Genomic DNA, 23493 nt, shown 5'->3' on the forward strand with positions numbered 1-23493 from the left:
ACTCGCATGTTTTTGTATACGCGGTCGTTTTTCAACGGCGTAATGGCAGTTCTGGTTCGTGCACCTCCCCGATGTCGTGTGGCGTTCGTCTCACCCCGTGCAGTCGGCGCGAGGCCCGGCATGCCCGCGTAACGGGACTCGATCGCTAGAGTCAAAACGTCCTCACCCAAAGGGCAATAATGCCGGCCAGATATTTTCATTCTGGCTCGCGTCTGCGGGATAGAGATTCACACGATCTCGCCCACGTTTGGCTGTGTATTTTTTTTTATTTAGACGCTCACCTCTCCCGAATGATGACGTGTTCCGATGGTTAACTCTGGGTAGTAGTTTGACCTTAGCGAAAGCAATGCCCCTTGGGTTCACTTCCGCCCCCTCATCGCGGAGACCCCAGCGTGCGATGGCGGCGCGTTATTAAAAACTCCGCGAGCGGTGTGTGCCGTGCGTGGGAACGCGCACACTCCCGTCATCGGAAGGTGTGTTTGGATTGTTAAGGGTGGGGGAAGAGCGGCGTGCATTGTTGTCAAATATCCGCTCCCCGCCGCGGCCTTTGGTTATGAGTGTTTACATTCGGAATGCGGCAACAATGGAAGCGTTGTTGTCACCCGAAAAGCGCGAATCGAAGCGTTTGCAGGTATCCGCGTCGTGGGATTGACTGACTTTTGTCTCTCGTCGTATTCCGATTCGATTTGAAGGTCGCCCTCCTGTTCTTTCGCCAGATGGCACGAGGGGCCGGCCGGCCCTGCCCGTCTTCCCCATGTGAGGGGCGTGTCTAGTTTCCAATCCCGCATTCCGATAATGTTTCTGAGCTTGCCCTCCTCCGTCCAAACTCGGCTGTTTAGATGTTTGCATTTCGGGTTTTCTAGGAGGGGTGTGAGGCTTTGAAATCCAGTTTCGACGCCCCCCCATCCCACGCGGGGGACTGGGAATGGTGGTGCGGGGGGAAAGGGGGCGAGGGGGGGGGGAGAAAGACCGGTCGCCCTTCGGAGCGCAGACAACACCACCACCGCCGCCTCGCACACACTCTCTCTCGCGACGACGGCCTATATACGGGCGTGCGGGAAAAGTGTTCTTCCTCCCGCCGGGGTGCTTTTGCGGGACGCTCCCTCGTGTGTGTCTCCTACCGTGCCCCGGTGGTTTTCAGCATGAGGGGTTTCCCTCCCTCCCCGTCCCCACTCCTCCTTTCTTCCCCTCACCAAAATCGAAAAAAAATAAAACCTCACCCAACCAACCATACCTAACAACGCATCCCAACACACAACCCATTGCTTTCCTCACTTCGCTCACGTGCGGCCGTATTGGTGGAAAATGCCGAGCGCTCTTGCCTACTTGGCAAACATATCAACACCAGTGATTTACAGAGCAGTCATTTCAATCAATCACGTGAGGGGAGGGGGGTCTTAACGGGTGCAGGTTTAGGGGGGGTGGGGGAACGTGGTTCCACTCTTTGAAAAAAAAGGTCCGAAAGCACTGCCGTCCAGTGAACAACACTGGAATGTCGTCCTTCGACGATTTATTCTTGTGACATTCATTCGACAGCAGTAAACTCCCCAAATCCTCGGAGGAACGCACCCTTTAAATTAAATTCTGGAAAAGTGAAAGGGAGTCCTGGCCTTGGGTCCAAATTATGAAATGTACGATACCGCGTTCTGTCGGGCTCCAGTTGATGGTGCTGCATTAATATTTGTTAAAGAGGATGGTGCTCTTTGAGGATTGCGTGGCGTCATGCAATGGAGACGTCACCGTGGGTCGAATTACTATCCCCGAGAAGACCAAGCTCGAATGAACGAGCAAAATGATTAACAGAGGTCAGCGGCTTCAAAAGGGCGAAAGCGTTGTATTGGCGCAGGGTGACCAGCAGGTTGTTGCGGGTTTTGACGAAGTGTTTAGTGCGGGCGTTGGGAGGGAGTCAACCCGTTTACCCTAGACGTACTTGGAAGAGCAACAAGGGTGGAAGGTAACCTCGCGGGAAAACCTAATTGCCCTCCGAAATCCCAGACAAATCAGCGCATTGCGGACATTCCTAACGAGTGGGAATGTTTGCCCGGTGGGTTTTCTGTTCTGTGTCCTCGTATGTAGGTGGTGGAACTCGTCCTGCGAGCAACACGAAAAGGGACAGAGTCAGCTAGAAGAAGGAGCAACAGTGCGATTAGGCGGCTGCGGTCCCCGCACCTCTTTAAGGATGCCACATTAGAAAGTATTTTTAATAATTATCCTTCAGGAATGAGATAAACAAAGGTTAAAAATTTAATATTTCAATGCTATCTGGTCCGTATTCATATAAATCATCAACTGTAATTAATCTCTGAATATTTGAAAGTGTAAATGAAAAGCGGCTTATGGAAACATTGCCAATGATATCTTGTGAGACATCAATATAAATACCCCGCGATCCACCGAAAAAGGTGTGTGGCAGGGATTGCGAGCACCAGATTGGAAGGGTGAGTGATAGGGGAGGAGAGGATGGGAAAAAGGGAAAAAGATTCGTTAAAAAAAACCATAAAATCACGTGCAAATTTGAGAGCACCTGCTGGAGGAAGACAAGGGATAATTCACCGAACACATTAATTATTCGTTATACGATTAAAAGGTAATAAAAATTAGCCACAACCATTTATGCGCCAGGCCTCCGCCCTAACAAGACAGGTCACGCAGAGTTGTTAGGTAAGAAGTGGAAATTCTGCTATCGCATGGACATGGGCAACTCGTGGTCTCCGCCCCGAAAGACACGTGGAGTAGGGAATGTGAGATATCGCGGCCGGCGTCCACTCCGCTCCCACAACAGAGAGAGAAAGACGAGGGATTAAAGGAGAAATTTGAAAAGAACAAAGCAGGGCAGGCAATACTGTAATGAGCACTACAGTCATTAAATGGCAGTCCCATGCGGTCATGAAAGAAGGGATTTGGCAACAAAACACACAAGCTTAGAGAAAGTGCATGCAATTGAGTAGATCTAATTATTCCCTAGACGCTGAGGGTGGCAAGTGGGATTTTTGCTAATTATAAAACTACATAAATGAAAAACTCCAATAGCCGTAAACAGTTTAAACTTAAACATGGAACTGTTTACGGCTATTGGAGTTTTTAATTTATTTAATAATACTAGCCGTAAAGAGCTCAATTCTATCAATGTAAGCCTACAGTTGCTATCCCGTATTGTCCGTGGGAAGGAAGAGTCCTTGCCTCTGCTAGTTCTGGCATCTATTTCCCGAATTTCATATTCACGATGCAAGCGACCAATGCATGTCGGAGTGCGAATAATTTGCGAGACCTCGATGCTGAAACATGCGGATCTGAATGTATTTAGTAAGTTCAACGCTGCATTGAATCGTCTTTCTTCTAACGATTCCCACCCCAACTCCAGAAGCATTTCGGTGACGGTTTTCATTATATCGCAAGAGTTTTTAACGAAACGGGCTTTCCGGCGTTGAACCTTCTTGATTTCCCGAATGAGGCCTTTTTTAGCCGGATCCCATACACTACATACATATTCTAAATTATACATCACGAGAACGTGGTAACAACGTTCCTTGACCTTGGAGCCACTCCTGGCAAAAATGCATCTAATAGACCCCAATATTTTTTTTGCTTGCCCCCAGTTAAGTCTTTAGTCAATGTAACACCTAGGTATTTTACCGTATGAATTACTACTAGGTCAACGTCAGCGACAAATCCCGTTGATCTTTTGAAGAAATTTACCACCGAACATTTATTAAGGTTCGTATTAAGGTATTTAATGACTGTCCCCATTTTGAACAACATTTCGAAATGCAATCTAGATTCTGTGCTAGAATTCAACGATCTTCATCCCCTGATATCTCCCGATAAAGCACCGTGTCATCCGCGAACATCCTAATCTTACCTTTCACGGCGCGGTTCAAATCTTTTATAAAAATCAAGAATAGCAACGGCCCGATTACGCTTCCCTGAGGTACACCCGAGGTCGCTCGTACGCTGTCGGTACTACCGCCATCAAGGACTACCCTCTGTTCCCGCTCTGAAAGAAAATCTTTAACCCAATTTATTGCGCCCTTGCTTATACCCGCGACCTTTAATTTATGAATGAGTTTACCATGGGGAACCTTATCAAATGACTTTTGAAAATCCAAAAAGATCGCATCCACTTGCCTACCACTTTCGCCCGATAAAAGTAAGTCTTGAGTGAATAGTCCTCATTGAGTCTCGCATGAGCGGGTTTTCCTGAATCCGTGCTAATCTTTACTTAAAAAGTGAATGCTATCGGCGTATCCCATTATCGTGCTGACAAAAATTTACTCCAACATACATGTATAGAGGCGAGAGAAATGGGACTGTAATTACTCGGGTCCTCATTTTCACCAATTTTAATAGCATTCGGTTTTTGCGAGGTTTTCCTATTGCTAGGGACATTGCACTATCTGAGAGATTTGTTAAATATAACTTTGAGATACGGGGAGATGTTAGGATTTTAATATTTTAAAACTTATATTTTCGGGACCCGGGGATTTGTTAGGTTTAATTTCTTTGGGCAATTTAGCAATCCCTTGTTCGTCCGCTGTATTATTTGCCATGAGTTCAGAAAGTATTGTATCTGGGAAATTCGTGGTGGCCGTGTATCGTTCTAGAAAACGCTTTGGAAGAAGTTATTGAGAATGTTAGTTTTTCCCTTTCACTGTCAGTGTGAATGATATCGTTACAATCCCTTAAGCAAGCTACGGTTCGCTCACCCACTTTTACCTCCCTCACATATGACCAGAACGCTTTAGGTCCACTGTCCAAAAACTCTCATAGTAATTAACCTTTGAAATCTTGTGAGGTGCTAGGTTATTGTCTTTTAGTGTCAATTTTAGAAGATTCATACTCGTCCAATTAGTATTTATTCACCGAGGATGATGTGTTCTCGCCTGGTTTCTTTACATTCGAGTGTAACATTCTGTTCTTTCAAAGGGCTTTTCCAACGCCATAATTGTTCCACCTGGAATCGCGACTTGTTTTAACGTACTTGGACACGGGGTTGATGTCTCTGATGCCTATATGCATAACATTGGCAAATTGTTTCCAAGCTTCTTCCAAATTGGCATAACTTAAGCGCGTTTTGAACTCGGGTGATGAAGAGTTAAATTGCTTGGGAAAATTCTCGAAGTCTGCTTTATGGTAATTGTTAAATTTTCGATTTTGTATAATTCTCTTTTTTATTTATACGTCGAAGTTGATATAAACGGATTCATGGACACTCATATGTTCGTAAGAAATAGGTCCAATCTGTCCTATCCTCGATTGGATATGCGTACTGCTTGAAGAATTGATTTTTTCTGCATTAATTTCAATAATTAATTACAAGAATCGCGGTCACGGGTCCGAGTTTTGTATATATTGCTTTATTGTAAATCCCCACCAATTATGTTGATGCTCTTATTATTTTTACGTGTAAATTGGTATATTTGTTCATCGAGTGTTTTAATTTCTGAGTCTGGAGGTCTGTATACGAGGAGGATGAATTAACGTTGGGTTGATAAGATCAAAGGAAAGTGCACCAAACACAGTCTATGTCATTATTATCCAAAACGTATTGTCTGCTTTCGAAAATACTTTTCACTGCCACGAAAACTCCACCTCGGGTTCTGTTACCTCTATCGCGTCCGAAAACTGTGAAATCTAGTGGGGAAACGACCAACTCTCTCTGCGCCTGGTAACTATGTCAACACAAAAACTATTGATTACATACTCTAGGTCTGCTCTTTTATTTCTGAGACTTCCGCAGTTGAATACGAGGATAGGTAGGGTCGTTTTATTTTTGACTGCGACATTTAACCCTCTCAGCGGTACTTATATGGGGATGACGAAATTTCTGGGTTGTTTCACTGTGACATGATCAAAATCTTTAGAAGAATGGAAAATGTTAGAATGTTGGAGAGCAAAATAGCACGTGTCGATGACCGTGAGTCAATGAGCTATTTCGGTGTCCGAATCAGTGAAGAAGGGCTGAATGGCATAATTTTACGTGATGTTACATCTGTCTCTCCCAGTCGTCAGATCGAGTTGTGTTCCAGCCAGTGTCTTCGGGTTGTCTTCGGGAGAATGGGAATCCGATAGTGATTACCCACCCTTAAGCCAGCTCTTTCAGGCACGATGCTCTAATTAGTTGGTCATCCATGAACTTTCTTGTGGTTTTCTCCCGGCATCCTTTTGCAGATTCTCATATCCTGACGACCCCCCTTCCTGATGATTTCGCCCAAAAGCGAATTGTGTCATTTCAACATCCTGGGTCTTCCGTAATTAGGCTCACATTGGTGGCATTGTGTGATTGCCAGCCTTTTCTTCTTAATGGCAGCATGCATGATGCCCTGGTTTCCTCAAGTACACCTATGTATGTGTATTTGGTGCGCACTTGGTTCCAAGGCCCGGGTGCTTTGTGCTTCTTCGCGGATGAGTTTTCCTTCACCATTGACACCCTCCTTCATTCGGCCAGCCTCCCCATCGCACCCCCTGCCCCCGAAGACCAGAAGAATACCACCCTCCCCCGTCCCCACCCTTTCTCGAGCCTAATATTTCGCCTGCATTTTCATCGCAGCAGCACCCCCCCCCCCAAAAGCGGGCCGCACTGCGCCTTGCGTTCATTCCCTTCTTCCAGTAATCACGCCACACACTTCATTTTGATGAAGAGTTTTCTCTGAGTCGTGCGGAATTTTTTTTTTTGGCAATACACGATTCTTTATTTAAAATTTGTTCCCGTCGATCGCAAATAATTTCGATGTACTTCAAGTGCGACCCGGTATTCCGAAAGCGCATTTTTTCGTGGTGTTGTTTTCTTTAATTATTGTTTGAGTGGGCGTAATTTAGTTTAGTTTAGTGTAGATTTTAGTTGCTCATTGAACAATTGAAAGATGTCGAAGGGAGTGGCTGGCAGAAAACGATGCGATTATGGCCCGCACGCCCAGTTCCGATGTATACACCTCGTTAATCGTTGGTCGTGTAAGTTGAATAAACGGCCCCGTGGGCCGCCCGCCCCCGGACGGCGGCCCACGCATTCTGAAGGCGCGCCGCTGCGCCCACGGCGATGGCGCTGATTTCCCTTTTCTCGCACGAAGGTTGAGTTTCCGCTCCCGAAGCCGGGTGACCACTCTCCGTTGGGGGAGGGGCGCTGGCGATTATTCAAAGCGGGTTTGAAATCACCTCCCGGTGTACACACCCTCGCCGGACCTGTGCGAGCGAACCAAGAGCAATTTTCGTGAAATCTCTTACGGAAAACCAGATTCGATTAAAGAAGTTCTTTGGAAGCGGACGAGTCAATAGAGCGAAGGGAGTGGCGTAAGCCTTCGTGCTCGATGCGAGGAGTGCACCACTGATCCTCCGGAACGTACGGTCTTCGGGAGTGGCACGCCGCAGGCCTCGCCCAAAGGGGTCGCACGCAGACCGTGGCCTCGGTCCCCTCCGCCCGGGACGACGAAACGTCGTTGGCATTAGGGCGCTAAGCGAGTCACGAGCTAGGAGCCTCCTTATAAGTGAGAGAGGCTCCTTGCCCTTTTTAAACTGATCGTAATTTCGTACAATTGGTGCTCCACTCTTCGCCGTTTTCACTCGCCCGGAAGTCGTCTGAGAATTTATCTTCTTAAATGGGGGCGAGTTCTTTTGCGGTCCCCCGGTAGGAAGGTCCCTCTGTTGGTTAGATTTCGCCCTCTTTGCCGGGCGAAGTTCAAGAGGGGCGACGACCACGCCCCCCCCCCAAACTGCTCGCGCTCCACCTTGGCTGCCCTGCGCATGCGCCCTCGCCCACATATCAATTGGCCATGATCGTCGATTTTGGTGCGATGGGAGCCCGCGGACGAGGGGGGTGGAGGGGTCGAATCGTGGCCCAACTCCTCTTCCCTTCCTGCCACCGTCTTCGCTGTCCCCGGGGACGTGGCCGAGGGACGGAGCAGGGGGCCCTGCGCCCTCGGATAACGGTCCAAGCACATCTGATGTTTTCATTATAAACTGACGGATAGCTTTGTCTGGTGTTTGGTGCCCCCTTTGCGTCTTCAGGTGCCCCATCGCGTCTGGTTAGGAGGCGTGGCCAAGATATGTAGGGGTGTCAATCCACAACCTACCTTAAACGGTTGACTACCTAATAATAAAATTTTTTGAAAGTCCTATTTTTCGTTCAGTAAGTTTTCATTTTTTAGTTGTTTCATAACTGGGTTTAAAACCAGTTTTGGCGTCCCGTTTAGAATCGTAATAACTTCCAAACCAGTTTTGACCTCTGAGGGGCGACTCCGAGCCCAAAGCGGCGAATTGAAATACATATAATTGTAACCCTGTTCCGAGCCAAGCAATCTGAAATGGCGACATGTATCCGTGAAAATGACGGAATAAGTGATAACCTTTTCAAGACTGATTATAGAAGAAGTCATAAAACACGAGGAATCTTTTCGATTGGTGTGATTTGAAGAGAATATTGGTCGAACTGGTAAACATGGTGCTTCGAGGTGGATTCCTAAATGTTGGGCGTCTAAATATGTAAGGCACCTTCAGTCTGGACTCCCTACGCTGTAGTACTTTCATCTATAAAGGCTAAGAATAAGGAATATACAGATGATGCGCAATGTAAATGTTTTCATATTTGAGATAGATTCTACAGACGTTTGTGCGTAGCTACAAAATCGCGTAATGGTTTTTGCGCATTTCTGAGTTCGCTTTACAATTCATACGGAAATCTTTTATTAAAATTCTCCATACCTTTTTTTCCATTTAGTAGCTGGGCGATTTTTGGTTTTAGTTCCGTGTTCATTTTCTCTTATCGGATTAAATTTAACTATTAATAGATTATCCGTTTTTAAAAATGTTTTACTTATTATTACTTTAATTTTACTTTATTTATTAATTATTTAATTATTAATTATTATCACATTGTATTACATTTCAATAATTTCAAACTTTTTATCTTATTTGTATGTTTTTTTTTCTCCAGGGTAATTTTTCGGTCGTTAATCCTTGACAGTAATTGCTTTAAGATATACTTTTGTGTCGTGTGTAGTTCATTTATATTCATGCGTAATTTTCTCTCAAAATATTTCACATTTATAAGTTAAGCTTAGTATCAATTGAATATTTATCATACGATCAGTCTTTGTTGGCACTTTTTCATTTGTATTGGTTTTATTATTGTATTGGTATTGAAACGGTGACTCCTTCGGCAAAGATTTGGCGAACGACCTGACGATCCCACAGTTGGATTCATGCAGACGGTGACGTATTTTCTATATGAGCATCACTAAATGCTCACACTCTCCAAACACAGCATTACGCTTGAAGAATATCCTCCCGAATGTCTATAAACCAAAATAAGTTTTAACAAGCACACAGACGAGGCGTGGATACAAAGACGATGTTGATAATAATGAAATAAAGCCCCAAAGAAAGAAATATGTTCTTACCTCTACATTCCAAATTTTTTTTATCCAATAACATGATAAAATTAACTTGTAAATTCATGCTGAAAACGCCAAATTTCTCTTGCCTTTGAAAAGCTTCGACTTTTCGACCTCGTATTAGTCAAGCCCTTCGTTTTTCAACGGTTGAAGAGACTCTCAAAGAAATGGCCAATATAATTGCAACCAACGAATATTATGCACTCCTGCAATGGCCATTGTTCTTCGGCTAGTTGTCTCGCTTCTAGCACTTGGAATTGTGGAGATTGCAATATGGCGTATTTAGGATACGCTTCTTGTGTCCTAAACCCGAAATGATTGCCTGAATTTGCGCCCTCTCGCTGTATAAAGATTTTGGTTATCCTTTAATATGGGGTCCACCCTAAATCTGAGGGATTGAGGCGCCCAAGTGACGAGTCTGGGCGCAGCTTTAAATTTCCCGCCGCCCGCACCCGTGTACTGGGGGCAAGAGCGCCCTTCCTTCCGCCCCCACTCCCTGCCTGCGGTAAACGGGTGGTTAGGTTCTGCCCCAGTCGACCCCTCCCTCCGCCCCCCGCCTGTGGATCCCCCCATCCCCACCTGTTGCGCCATGGGGGCAGCGGGGTGTTCGTCGTGCGGGGCTCTTCGGGTTCCCTTCGGGGCTACGCCTCCGGTGACTCCCGGAAACCCTTTCGAAGATCCGTTCGGGTGCTGTGGTGTTTTTCTCTCGCCTCGTGGAGGCATTTCTTTTTCATTTAAACGACTGTCGCAACCTCACGTGTCATCAGCGTAGCCGGTCGGGTGATTCGCCTCATCGTTGACCGAGTTGTCGTCACCAGGTTGATTGGTTCGAACGATTGCTTAGTATTTGGATTGGAGCGTGTCCTCCCTCCCCCTCGGACTGGAAGAAAGGGGTGAATGCCCGTGACGCAATTGTGAAAGTGGCGAGGGGTGACCGACTGGTCGTCTCCCGGCCGGATGGCCCCCCCGTGTTCATCGACCCAGCGTCCAAGAGGAGGGGGTTTTTCCTAGGGCCAGGGATTTTTCCCCCGGGGCTCCTTAGGAAACTGCTTGGGATCGACCCTGGGAAAGGGTCTAATGGCGGGGCTGGACACGCCCACTGCGAACCGGAATGAGATGCCCTCTCTCGTATCCTATCGCGGGCACGTCCGGTTTGCTTGCCTTGGTGTTAGGGGTGAGTGGTGTTGGTGGCGGGCGTTTGGGGCTAGAGGCCACCCCCTCGTGAAAGGGACTCGGGGTCATCTTTAATTAACTTTCTATTCGAGTAAATACGGCAATCCTTGGCTCATCTATGAGGATTCCGCGTTGTCATACATTCCGTGACACATCGTTTATACTCAACGGCAATTTTCAATATTTACGAGTTACATGTTACTGTGACTTATTAATGGATTTTAACGGAAGCAAAAAGCTGTGTGACTTAGCATCCATGATGAACACTCGGACAAATTTGTTTGCCTGTTGTTAACGCAGTCTTGAAGCCACTCATGGCTTTCGTATGCTCATCTTCTCCCTTCTCTCTTCCTCTGCACCGCCCTCCTGCAATAGAGGGGAGAATGTTGGGCAAACGAGGAAAGGGAAGGAGCAGGATGGGGTTATTGGTGGACGGGATGAAGGAAGTACTCGGAGATGAAGGGGGACCTGAAGTAGAGTAGGTTGCTGGATTTTGTGTTTGTTAGGAGTCACAAAATATTGATTTGGTAGTTGTGTTCATCCAAAACCTACCTTGACCGGTAGATCACTTAATTATATATATATATATATATATATGTGTGTATATATATATATATACATACATATACATACAAATATATACAAAATTTCTTTTCTAAGTTCAGATTGCTAGGTAATTTCTACTTGCCCACGTTTCACTCTTCTGGTTACTTTGTTTTAATTGTTTTTCTAATTGATTTCATAAAATTCCCGAATAATCTGCGCCATTACATCTGCATATGCGATGGGTTGAGTTGCGATCCAGCAGCAATTGGGTGTCTTGGGGGGGTTGGTCGGTCGGTCAGCTAGTGACCCTCCCAGTGTGCCACGCTGGAGGGAGGGGGGGTCATAAATGGAGACCCCCCCCCCCCCCCCGGCGGCCGGGTTGCGAGGGCCTCTCTTTGGCTTTCGGTTTCATTCCGTTGGCCGCGTGCCCTACGACACGAGCTCCGCTTTGGGCACCTCTACTCCGTTTGAGAAACACTTTGAGTCGGTTCTCCACTTTTCAAAAAAGATTTTACCTATCTAAGACTCTCCATTCTCGGGTTGTCACCGCGTAGGTTGTTTTTCTGACAACAGTTTCCCCCGTATTTCAAAGAGCGTCTTCAGGTCGAAGAAACAACCTACGGGGTGACATCCCGAGAATGGAGAGTCTTTCATCTGAACGCCGCGAAAATCTACGATCCCAAGATTTTATATATCTATTTACACGTCTTGTTCTTCGCGAGCTCTCGATGCCCTTGTACCGGAGCAAAACTTGAACCGAATTCAGGAGATCCATTTGTTGGCTGCATATATTTCCCTTTATCTTGGTATACAGCGGGATTTATGTACTAAAAAACAGGACGAGAGTGGGAAGTCTGGGTGGGAATGTGGTTGCTATGGCTGCGTATGGTTGTCTCGGAGAAAATTCCTGATGTGTACTTGGCCGTCACTGGCTGGGTCCTCTAAACTTCTGGTTTGTGTGTGTTTGCATGAAATTGTTTTTTATTAATGTGAATTGTACGAAACATTCTTTTAATGTTTAAGTCATAACTAATCGTTTTAAATTATAATACTGGTCGTGGACATGTTTTAGTCCCGAACGACTTCATTGAACGATGTAATAAATGAATAATGAAAGCATTGTGTGTAAAGTTTGCCCATCGAAGAGTCATAATTTTTTCTAAGTCATTAAAAAACGAAATAACATTTTTGATTGCATATCGAATTATCTGATTTCTTAAATTTCGAATCATCGAGACCGCAATGCCTGGTGTGCGTATGGAGACTTGATTGCAAATATTATTCTTCTGCCGTTTTTGAATTTCCTAATGTGTTTTATGCCTTTTGCATATGCTTAGAAAAATTTTAATATTGACGGTATGATAATGGATTCAAATAGTTGTTTTTGGATCAATCTACACAGAAATGTTATATTTTTTGCATTTTACACTCCAGCTCCAGTAGAATTCGTTCTTGTGAGATATTTCATCGGTATCGTCTCCGTACAGATTTGCGTCCTGTGCTATTAAATTGTCACCTGTCTAGACAAGTCCCATAGCGGGAATATAATGCCAGTTGCCATAGTTCTCTACGCAAATGACCAAATTTGCGTTGTGCTGATGTCTTGGGACTGTCGTGGAATGTGGAAGTTCGTTCTCCCACGCAGTACCGAGCTGATGAAGTCTCTTTTTCCTCGGCTCGCCCTCCGTTCTCTCCTTCGTTATCAACATCTCCGCGGCGGCGTGCTAGCCACCGCCGGGGTGTTTGGCATTCCACATTACGCATCGTTAATTGAAAATTAATGTTGCCGAAAGTATAATTATAACTAAACTAACTAATAGACGTAAGTAATGAAGTAATTCAAATGTTGACAATAATCGTTAGAACAGCTGACACGTACAATGGTATCCAAGTAATGCAATCTTTATTTACGCATACCAGACGAGCTGCTGTCGACGCCACTCATGAAATAAGGGTTAGATTAGATGTAAATATGTATCGCGAGTATCAAATTCTTGGGCGTAAAATGAAATTTCTTTCCCGATAAACCTTAACGAAACGGAACGTACCGTTTGAGTGTGTATGCTCAGTGCGTGGCGCGAACAATTGTTCCGGGTTAAGGATGCGTTTGTCAATAATTTCCTCAAGATGGCATCGTCACCTGGGGGTGCTAACACGAAGCGGGAAGTGTTTCTTGTTGTTTTCAGTCGCGTTGCCCAATCGGAAGGTCGACATCTCGAGTCACGCGCAGTCGCGGGGGATCGCGGATTAGTCACCGCGGGCTGACACTTGGGTAAAGTGCAAACAACCACAAGCAAGACTGGAGTTACGTGTCCCACTCGTGCTCAATGGACGGACCTGTGCGCTCGTCCGTTTGCCAAGTCGTGCATTTTCAGGTGATATGCTAGAAACTAGAGGAGGAAGATGGACTCTTGGAATGGGATCCTTGCATCCTTCCCTCGACTCGGGAGATCGCCTTTTATATTTTTATTTTAATATTTGTTTGTTTCTTTCCTTTTGAAGGTAAAATATCTGACTGTCTCGAACTAATTTACCACTTGGGCATATTACACGAAGTATTCATAAAATATTAATTTGCATCCATTGAATGGATGGCAATCGGGTGACGTGGTATCCTTCTTTGTTGCTTATCCCCGTTGGCACCGATGATAAGCCAACTAGGAGTGCTCCTCCGCTCCAAAATCACCCGGAATCAATGCGTCGAATACTTCCGATAACGTGATCAGTGGAAATCAGTAGGCGGAATTGCACCCGGGCATTCCTTAGGGTGTATACATATAAAGCATATTCTCGAGTGTCTTTGAATGCAGAAAGATGTCCCATGTAAATGTTATACTATAAATTGTAATTGTAAATATTGTATTTCTCCAATTTTATCTATTAATTATTCAATCTGATGGTAGCGTTTCTTCGTAGCGTAGTTTAGTAGCAGTGGTAGTATTTATGGGAGGCGACCGACAGCTAAGCTCATTTGCGTCGTTGGGGTGGATGGATAGGAAAGGATGAAGGGTGGAGAGAAACCCGGCGTCGGCATTAGCCTACTCTTGTCGAAAGGCGCCAAGGGGTCAACCGAAGCTTATAACGTCCCATCCGACGGACGATGTACTCACTCGAAGTGCCCTTCACAAAGCACCTCAAGTAGGGATCGGGATACCAATGAAAAATATTTGTTGTCTCCATGATGTGAACCCGGGCCCTCACTGTGGTCCGGCCCGTAAAGTTTGTCATCGAGGCAATCCGTCAGCCGAAATTGGTGGCTTTTGAGAGATAGCTCGGGGAAGAATTGAAAGGCGAAGGAAAGGTGGAACACGGAGAAAGTAAGTCGCGGCGGATGGAAGGAGTGTTTGAAGAGGGAGGGATGCTCATTGCGAGAAATTGGAAGGCCCTGATCGATGGATGCCGAAGAATGTGTGTGTGGCGGCAGGGGGAGGGAATGGGGGGAGGGGGAATTCCGTCTGGGAATGGTTTCTCTTCATCCCGTTGGCTGCCCATGCGGACAAAGATCCACCGTTCCGCTGGGCGCCCCCCCCCCTCGCATCTACCGGTCTTTTCTCGTGAGAATAAACAATTGCGGTAAAAAGTACGGAGTTTGTGGGGTTTGCGTGAAATTTGGAAAATAGTTAGGTCAAAAAAAAACATGGAAATGACTATATTTTACATATTTAACATAATTTTTTTTACTGTGGATTTTCTCTTCTGTCCATTTATTTAAATGGTTAATGCGCACTTTTTGCAGTTTGGATCGCACGATAGCTCATTCAATGGAAAATTCTTGCAGAGCATTAAAATCAACCAGGAGACTTAATCTAAAATGCACGAGACAGATACATTAGAGGAGTTATAACTTTAGGCAGCGTTAGAATGTATGTTTTTTCCGTTTATATGTTTTTTCCGATTGTTTTAATAGTTCCGGACGTAAACGAGTAGAAGGGGTCTTATTATGGCATGGACATTATTGACTTGTTTCCTGAGGAATATTTTAACGGAAGGAATGCCGTTCTTGCCATTCTTGTGTTAATCTACATCGTCGATGAATTGAGATAATTCGTTTCGCAAAATTTCCAGTTCCTTCCATATGGTTTTGTTAATGACAACTTTTCGTAGCGCCGCGTGCCTGCGGTGTCAATGCTTAATGTTGAGGTGAGGATTAGAAGTAGACTTAGCATTGGTTCGTCACTTTGTCCATCAAGAATCTACCTTGAGCGTAAGAATGCAATTAATGATATTATTCATGAGTGGTGGTACTTGTAATACTTTTCCGGCATTTCCAATAGAGGTGCACCTTACGTTTACGCGGAATGTTATTACGTGTGTACATTAAAACCTATCCAAAATATTAGAGCAGCTAGGCTGGGAATGATTCCCGGAGCGAAGGTTAAATTACATATCGAAGCTCATGCATGCATTGGAAGGACCTCTCTTTAGCAGTGATGTTGAAAATGTGTTATTACCCCCACCGTACTACGGTAGGAGAGATCATGCTAGTAAAATTAGTGTAGAGAAGTGTAGTCTAGATAGATTTAAGATGATGTTATTTTGCACAATCGATAGGGGATAATAATAGCAGTCCTCGACCGCGGTGGTGTCATGTTCGGGTAAAATTATTCTGGTGCGTATTCACACCCTGCCACACACCCTAAGCGGTGGCTGGGAGGGTACATTGATAAATAAAAGATAAAAAAGGAAATTGGCACGCGAGCCATTCCGTGTCGTCCCGCGGACAGTGAGTTTGCCGCAACTCCTCCTTCCATTGCTCCGCTGCTGCTCGAGTTGGACATGAAAAGTGAGAAGTAATCATTTCGCTCTTTTTAATCGGCCTTCGCCTCGCTCGTAAACCCGCAAAGCTTTTCGCGGCTGCGGCGTGGAGAGGCGCGTGGGGGCAACCGCCGCCCTGCGGCCCCCGACTGGTGGGCCGCACGCGGCCGGCGGCCGACGCCATCCCATTCCTGAGAAGTGCATCTCGCGTCATTTTCAACGGCGGCATTCTCCCTGTGTGGGGAGCCCCCTCTCGAAAGGAGAGCAACTCGTTCGCCATGTATGGTCAGGCGCTCGGCTCCTCCCCACCTCCCCCTCCCCTCCCTGCCCACTCAGTGGCGCCAACCCGCTGGCATCGGCCGCCGAGCCATGACGTCATCCCTCAACAGTGTCCCTGTTCACCCTCTGCTCGGGAGGGACTTCGGGGCGTGCCTGAAATCGGAATGGCTGCTTCTGCTGGTGATGTCCCCTCGTTGACGGCGTCGCGACGCCTATTCCCCTCGACGGCCACGCCTACTTCATCGCGAGTGTTGGTCAACTGAAGACTCGACACGCCGTAGGGCGGAATGCGAATTCCTGTAGTATTGGTATGAAACAATCGCGAGTATTATTTAACTCTTAACGCCGTGAATGTTCCAAGAGTTTTTAGGGAACGATATGCACTCGCGGGTTTTTGTGCATCCACGAAGTGTTGGTAGTCGTGTGAGCGTTGCGTCACAGTCCACGTGGTCTAAGCCAACATTTAGAAACAAAAAAGAGCCATTTGGCTTTCGACTTATTCCGAGAACTTGCGAGAAATTATGTCGAAGTGCTTTTGCTTGGAGTAGCGTTTAGAAATTCGCGTTGTGCACGAGGACATCTCGTGGCAAGTGACTTGAAGCATTCTGCCGGAAATCGTGCGAATTCCACTCGAGGCGAATGATATTTGCACCCTTTGAGAGTCTTCCTTCCTCCATTAGTGAGTGCGTGCCAGCAGGCGACGCCGTCGGTAGTCACTCTCTCGGAATTCCCCGCGGTGCAAATGATTTTTTTGCCCTCAGAACACTCACCCGAAAGTTAACAGAGAAAAGAATAAAACGACCGGCAAGGCAACGTTATGAGGTAATGGTTAACTAAAAGATGAATGAGAGAGGACCAGGTGCATGGGGTTCGTGTCGATGTGGTTTGTGTGTGTGTGTGTGGGAAGGCGTTTGGCAAGCGGCGGATGGGTGGGTGTTGGTCGGCGTGGGAGCGGGCACGCGTGGGGCACGGCCACGGGGGAATGGGAGGGAGGTCGTGGGCGCTGGGGGCGGGTCGGGTCGCCCATTGGCGCGAATGTCACGTCTGCCTCCATCCATTAAGGCTGGTGACTCGGCGAAGAAACCACCTCTTCTCTCAATTTGGCATTCTTCTCATCGCCCCTCGAATCCTAGTGACGGAGCCTGCTTGCCATTGAAGACTTTCTTCCGCGACATAATCACGCCTCCGTCGGACTCGTGCCCATTTCTTGTTTTGTGTTTTAAGTCTATTGTCCATATGATTTTCTCAAGATGTGTAATAAAACTGTTGAAACAATGATACGTCACTATGGTTTCCCATGCTGGCCGTCTGATTAGTCGAGAAGTGAGCGCGGCTAAGAGATTGTCCCGTTCTAGGTAATGATGTGACCACTTCCCCGGGCCCTTTCCCCCCTTCCCGTACGCAATGGTTCTCCATGAGTGTGACGTGCTCCGTCCGTTAGAGTAGACTCATCCCTCCTGCTCGAACTTTGCGACATAATTACGCATCCCTAATGAGTGCGCATTAAAAACATGAGAATCTTCTTGAAATAAAGTGGATTTAATGATAATGTCTCTCCATTATTGAAATAGAAAGAAAGACTCGTACTTTTCCACAGATTTTATTATACGGCACGACGCGTTTCACCGACTTGCGGCATCATCAGGTACAAATTTGCAAAACAGACAGAGCAAGCATATATACCCTCAGGACAGAGTGGGGGCGGGGAGGGTTGGAAGGATTTGAGGGGGGTGGGGGCTCGCAGGTGCGTTGACATAATGTCTCTCGCTATGACTTTTCTTTTCTCGAATTTCTTGAGTATTTTTCGGTCGAAAATTACAAAAGGCAAAATTAATAAAACGCAAAGATCATTTCTCAGGAAGCCACCAACTGATTTCGAAAGATCGGAAGGGCGCCACCGATGTCTATCTTCGTTTGTTTTGGTGTAACTTCAAGTTATGCAACGTACGGTTCTCTCTGGTTTCGGCTTGATCGCGAGTCAAGCGGTGTGGTTTTCAGCGAAGGAGTGCTGCCTATGTGAAGCGAGTACTGCTCTCTCCGTCTTTTCTCTCATTCTTTCGGGGGCGCTGTTCGGGCGTGGTTCGCGAGGACACGGCGGAGCTCTCGGCTTTCGTGAGTGAGGAAGGGAGCGAGGTGACCAGCACGGGCTAGGGGGAGAGGCGTGCCTGCAATTGTGCCCGGGCATTCATGCCTTATCTACCGTGTGCCGAAGGCCAAGGGCTCTCGGTAAGGTCTCGAGGCATCCGCCTGCTGCCCTGTTCGGTGGAATCCTGTGGGTTGTGTATTTATCCATGGAGGAGAGACACCATGCCCTGCTCCCCATGGGTTGAATGGGGGCGAAAGCATCCCAGTGGTCAAGTCCCCTTCATCTGATAAGGAGCGAGTCCAGACGAAGCAAGTGCCCTAAAAAAGATGGCTATCTGGGCAAGAAATGAGAATGGGAGGACCTGTCAACATTAAGCCACGACATACTATCGATTTCCGAATCAAGGGCCAACTCCACGTAACGCAGCGGAGATTGTGTTAAATTGGTCGGGTGGACCTCAAAGGGAACGAGAATCATCGACAAAATTGAAAGGGATGATATCTTTTGGGAACAATTACTGTTTTCAAAGATGGAAAAGTTTTACTTAAATTGCTTGCTGCCGGAAATGATTGATCATCGTCGTTGTCGATCAAATGCCTGGGAATGGGAATTCCGCATCGTATTGAAGAAGTAAGGCTTCGGTTCGAGGAGAAGAATTGCGGTCCTTGAAGCGAAAACTTGAAGTAACTGAATTTCATTGGACTTATTTTCTTCACTTTCCTTTTTAGGGTGGTCTTAGAATAAAGGGCGGGTAGAAATTTGTAATGGAAAATATTTTTCTTTCCCGTAATTATGCAAGCATGTGATTGCGAGTGCCATGGTACAATTTGAATAAAAGTGATGTTTTCGTACGCAGTGCCTTGCCATTATCCGCAGCACGTTTCGCAGCACGGCAGGCCACTTCTTCTTGGCCTTCTTGCACTGTCGTGTATGAATCGGTACCGCATCTTTGTGTTAAGGGTTTTCTCGGTTTCATTTTTTAGATTCTTGTATTTTCGTCTTGCCTCTGTGAATTTTCTTGTTTGAGCTGTTATTATGCATGGCCGCTTATATTTCGCCGCCTCGCTCATCCGATACTTTTGTTTTGACACCAGCAGCAATTATCATGGAGTATTAAAATATTTGATAATTGTAATCAATATTAGAAATTAAACTTCATGAAGTAAATCTTCCCATAAAAATTGTGAGAACTCATCAATAACCGATATATTTTGTTGATATTCCGGATGCTGTTTTCTTTTGACTTGGAGTACGTAGTCAGTTTACAACAATGGAAAAGTGCAATAATTTCACGCGAAAAATCTCCTTGGCACACCCAAGGCATTTACTTCAGGTTTGAGATTTTATATCTCCAAGTACAATGAGCTTAGTATCAGAGAAAAGGTTATGTACTTATTTTATAAACTGCAATTTCCAGTATTTTTCATTTTTGTAATTAATGGTGATGTATTTGAAACTGCTGGTGAACATTTGCAACATGAAATTTCAATTTCCTGTCATAATTCTCCATCTATCTCTATAATTTATCTCTATAATTTTCCTGAAAATTAATGTAACTTTTGGCGAGTGGAGTATAAATACTATATATGCGTTAAATCCTCAGGTGATTGGTTACTTTGGGCTCCGTCTGCTTCCTTCCACTCTGCCGTCCCGTCCTTCGATACGGTCACTTCGAGAACGCTTGAAGGAAGGGAGAATCCGAGGTACAGGGGTCTCCCTCCTTCCCTCGCATAGCTTGAGGAGGAAGATTTCCTTCTGGGTGACACGACACGAATATCCGCCAACCCTCAATTCTGAATAATCACTCACTCCTGACACTCTCGGCAAAGCCCCCGGATTACGTAATCTCACTGACGAATCTCTGGCATCAATGCACCGATGCCAAACAAGCCTTGTGGTCCAGTTACATCAGGTGTCCGAGGATAGCATTTGGTGGACGATGAACGAAAAACCGAGTGTGAAGTCGTCCCTGCAGTTGGGCGGGTGAGCATAGCCGGAGGGGGAGTTGGCCCCTTGGTTTGCCTATCTAACTTCCTGGTATGGTCGGGGTGCTTCTTTCTGGTTGTCCCTTCTTTGGTATCCCGACATTGAGATAAAAATAATTTTCGATTTTGTTAACGCCGGCCCGTGAAAAATCTAGCTCGGCGCCGTGCTAGTCGTGGGAAATGAGGGGTCGGCATAAGTACTGACGCCCACGCGATGGAATGTGGGTAGGGGGCCGGACCATGGGCGCCTGGGCAGTGTCCGCCGGGGTGCGCCGAGCCATTGTCCAAATCGAAAAATATTCATATCTTTATGCTTCACTTCATAAATGGCACAAAAATATGCCATTGCCTGAATTAATGTTGAAAGGATTAGTTCGCCGCTGCCCCCTCTGGTGCCCCCCCGAAGACGCGATCGTCCGGTAGATGGCGATCCGGGGTCCCCGAGGGTTCTCAGCGCCATCTCCGAATTTCCAGAGGCTGCGGCGAGGAGTGAGTCGACGTCGGCCACCGTTCCAAGTGGGAAACAAGCGCGGATCGCATCCCTGCTCCTAGATCTGGTGTGATGTTGCGACGTGCGGTCCTCGTGCCCCTGGAGATAACACAATATCCGATAAATTTTGTCACATCTGTGTTTTCTCCGAATCTGACCGCATGGCAATGGACCACGTGAATACCATGAGGAACTTGCAGCGCCCTACTCAAATTTGACACATGACAAAGGAAGCGGAAGGAGGATTGCCAATCGCGTGAGCATGTGCCTTGGGGGAGGCCCACGTTATGCACCGATTTAACTTCAGTTGTGCACCAAACCCTAAGCCATTTGCCCGCAGCACCGGATTTTTTTTTCAACCATTTCAATCCCGTGTGAGCTAAAAAGAAATGCAACTTTTGTAGCAATGTGAATATTGGAGCGACGCCGTGTTCCTTATTGAAAATTCGTCTGGTTGGATTTATGCGCGGCCATCATGAAGCATTTTCCCACAGTAACACTTCACCGACCGAGCGACTTGGGGAATTTGTCTCGGGAAATTTTTCAGGAGTCGTTCCTAACCCAACGGTTTTCTACGACTGATTTCATATTGAGGTGGTTACTTGTAATTTTGTTCTTGTATTTTTTACATGTTTATTTCAATACAGAGGATTATGGGAGTGTGTGTAGGTTGAACGGTGATTTTCGGTCTTTTGTGTACGGAGGGTAAATTATGGTCATAGTCCCATAGGTTTTTAATGAGTGGGTCGTTTGCATTGAATAAATGGAAAGAATCCCAATTGCCGTAAACAGTTTACCTTTCAAAACTAAGTACAAATGAGGTCATTTGGCTAACGCCACAAGTCAAAGGGAGGGGTAAAGGGTAAACAAGAAAAGGGATGAGAAAGGTGAATGCGTATACACATATTTCGGCCACAAAGTAGCCCTTCAGCGCACTGAAGGTGAATCCTCACGATGATACAAGTTGCAGTGTAGATTTCGGTGGCAATGCGGGTTTGCTAATTATCTAAATGCTGCCCTTCGGTCTTAAAGGGCACCCAGTTCCCGTACCCTGAGGCTCGTTCCTTGCACTCGAGTCGTCGTCGAGGGGCCGTGAATCTGCTCCCTGGGATTCCGTCCGAATGGCTCTGGCTGAGGCGCCAATCCGCCTCGTCGAACTGACGGGCCTCTTCGGCGGTAGCTAGGCCAAATACCGAGTTTCTCTTCCTTTTTTTCAATTAAACCTCTGCGTAAAATATGGAAAATCGCCGGTAAGATATCACCAATCGCATTTGAAACTGAATTCCTAGGGATGTCAAATCAATAGATTGAGGCGTTTTGTTTTTAGCCGCCAGTGGCCGGGCAATTGGGTGGTGCAGGGCAGCGTTGGCATGTCTCGGCCTGTCTGGCTCGCAAACGGATTGCGTTTGTTTGCCTCGTCATCGGCGGCGGACGGACGTTGGGGCACGCATTTCGCTAATCGGATCGCCGTCCTCCGACGCACCCCCCCCCCCTGTCGTGATGACGAGGAAGGGGGGGGGCGTGACCCCGGCCCTCGCCCGCGGGGTCCTTCGCCGCGATCACTTGGCGGTGACCCCCTCGAGAGATGACTCGGCGAACTGCACTTCTGTCTCCGTGGGCTGATTTGCAGTCGGACATCGTTATATTGCGGAAGTCATCCGCGGAGGGCAGTATAAGAAATGATGAATGGAGTGTCTGCGACCCACTTGTCTCCGTATAAAGGTTGATGCTCCCTTACCCGTGATGCATTCCCGCTCGAAGGAAAAAGTGAATAATTGTGATGGACAGTGTATTTCAAAAATAGCAAAAATTAGGCCCTCGTGTATATATACATCACGCCGCGGCGTGATGTATCGTATATATTTGGAGTGGGTGTATATATGCGAGTAGTATGTATTTGGTAGTATACATTTTCGATACATATGAACACATGGGCATTGAAAAAATTAACTAAATTTTAGTGATCTGTAGTTTATTAATTTATATTTTAATTATTTATTAACCCGGCAAGCCGCCTCTAAGGTGTGTAGCAGGGGGAGAATACAGACCAGAATAATATTACCCGAACATGACCCTACCACGGCCGGCCAATTTTATTCTGATCCCTTATCGTTCGTGGAAAAAATGAAATCTTAAATCATGGATGAAGGGAGGAAGGCAGTGCACAGGGATGAAGAGGGACTTGTAGAGTAGGATGTGGAGTTACGTTTTCTTAGGAGATATTTATTTGCTAGTTGTGTCTATCCAAAACCTACCTTAACCGGTAGATGACCTTAAAAAAATCGCACGTGGAGAAATGACATCTTTAATCTATCCGTTCTACACTTAATCTCTGTAATTTTATTCCCATGATCTCTCCTACCGTAGTACAATGGTGGTAATAATACATTTTCAACATCATTGATAAAGAGATCTTCCAATTTATGCAAGAGATTTAATCTGTAATTTAACCTTCGCTCCGTGGGTGATTCCCAGCCTAGCTGCCCCTAGTATTTTGGATATGCCACTAAGTTTATCATAGCATTGTTTTATAAATCCAACTCCTCGACGCTGCTTGCGATCCAATTCAGCAATTAATCCTACTTCATTAGCATCCCATAAACTTGAAGCATATTCTAAATGAGGCCTAACCAACGACAGGTAACATTTCATTGTGATCTTTTCCTCATATTTATCCAATGTACTTCTAATAAGTCCTAATTTTTTGTTCGTGAAGTAGATATTGCTATGCTCTAATTAGATAAATTTCATTGTTTTAAAACATATTCAAACAACACTTACTTTAATGATTCTTCG

General features: G+C 46.1%; 1 protein-coding gene across 36 annotated transcripts in view; it reads left to right on the top strand.

Moving 5' to 3' along the window:
- Window positions 1-23493, top strand: part of shot (dystonin-like protein short stop) — a 465355-nt gene that overhangs the window by 162780 nt on the left and 279082 nt on the right. The window lies entirely within an intron of this gene.

Source organism: Hetaerina americana, unplaced genomic scaffold, assembly GCF_022747635.1.
Source record: "Hetaerina americana unplaced genomic scaffold, ioHetAmer1.1.p SCAF_5, whole genome shotgun sequence".
NCBI classification, from domain to species: Eukaryota; Metazoa; Arthropoda; class Insecta; order Odonata; family Calopterygidae; genus Hetaerina; species Hetaerina americana.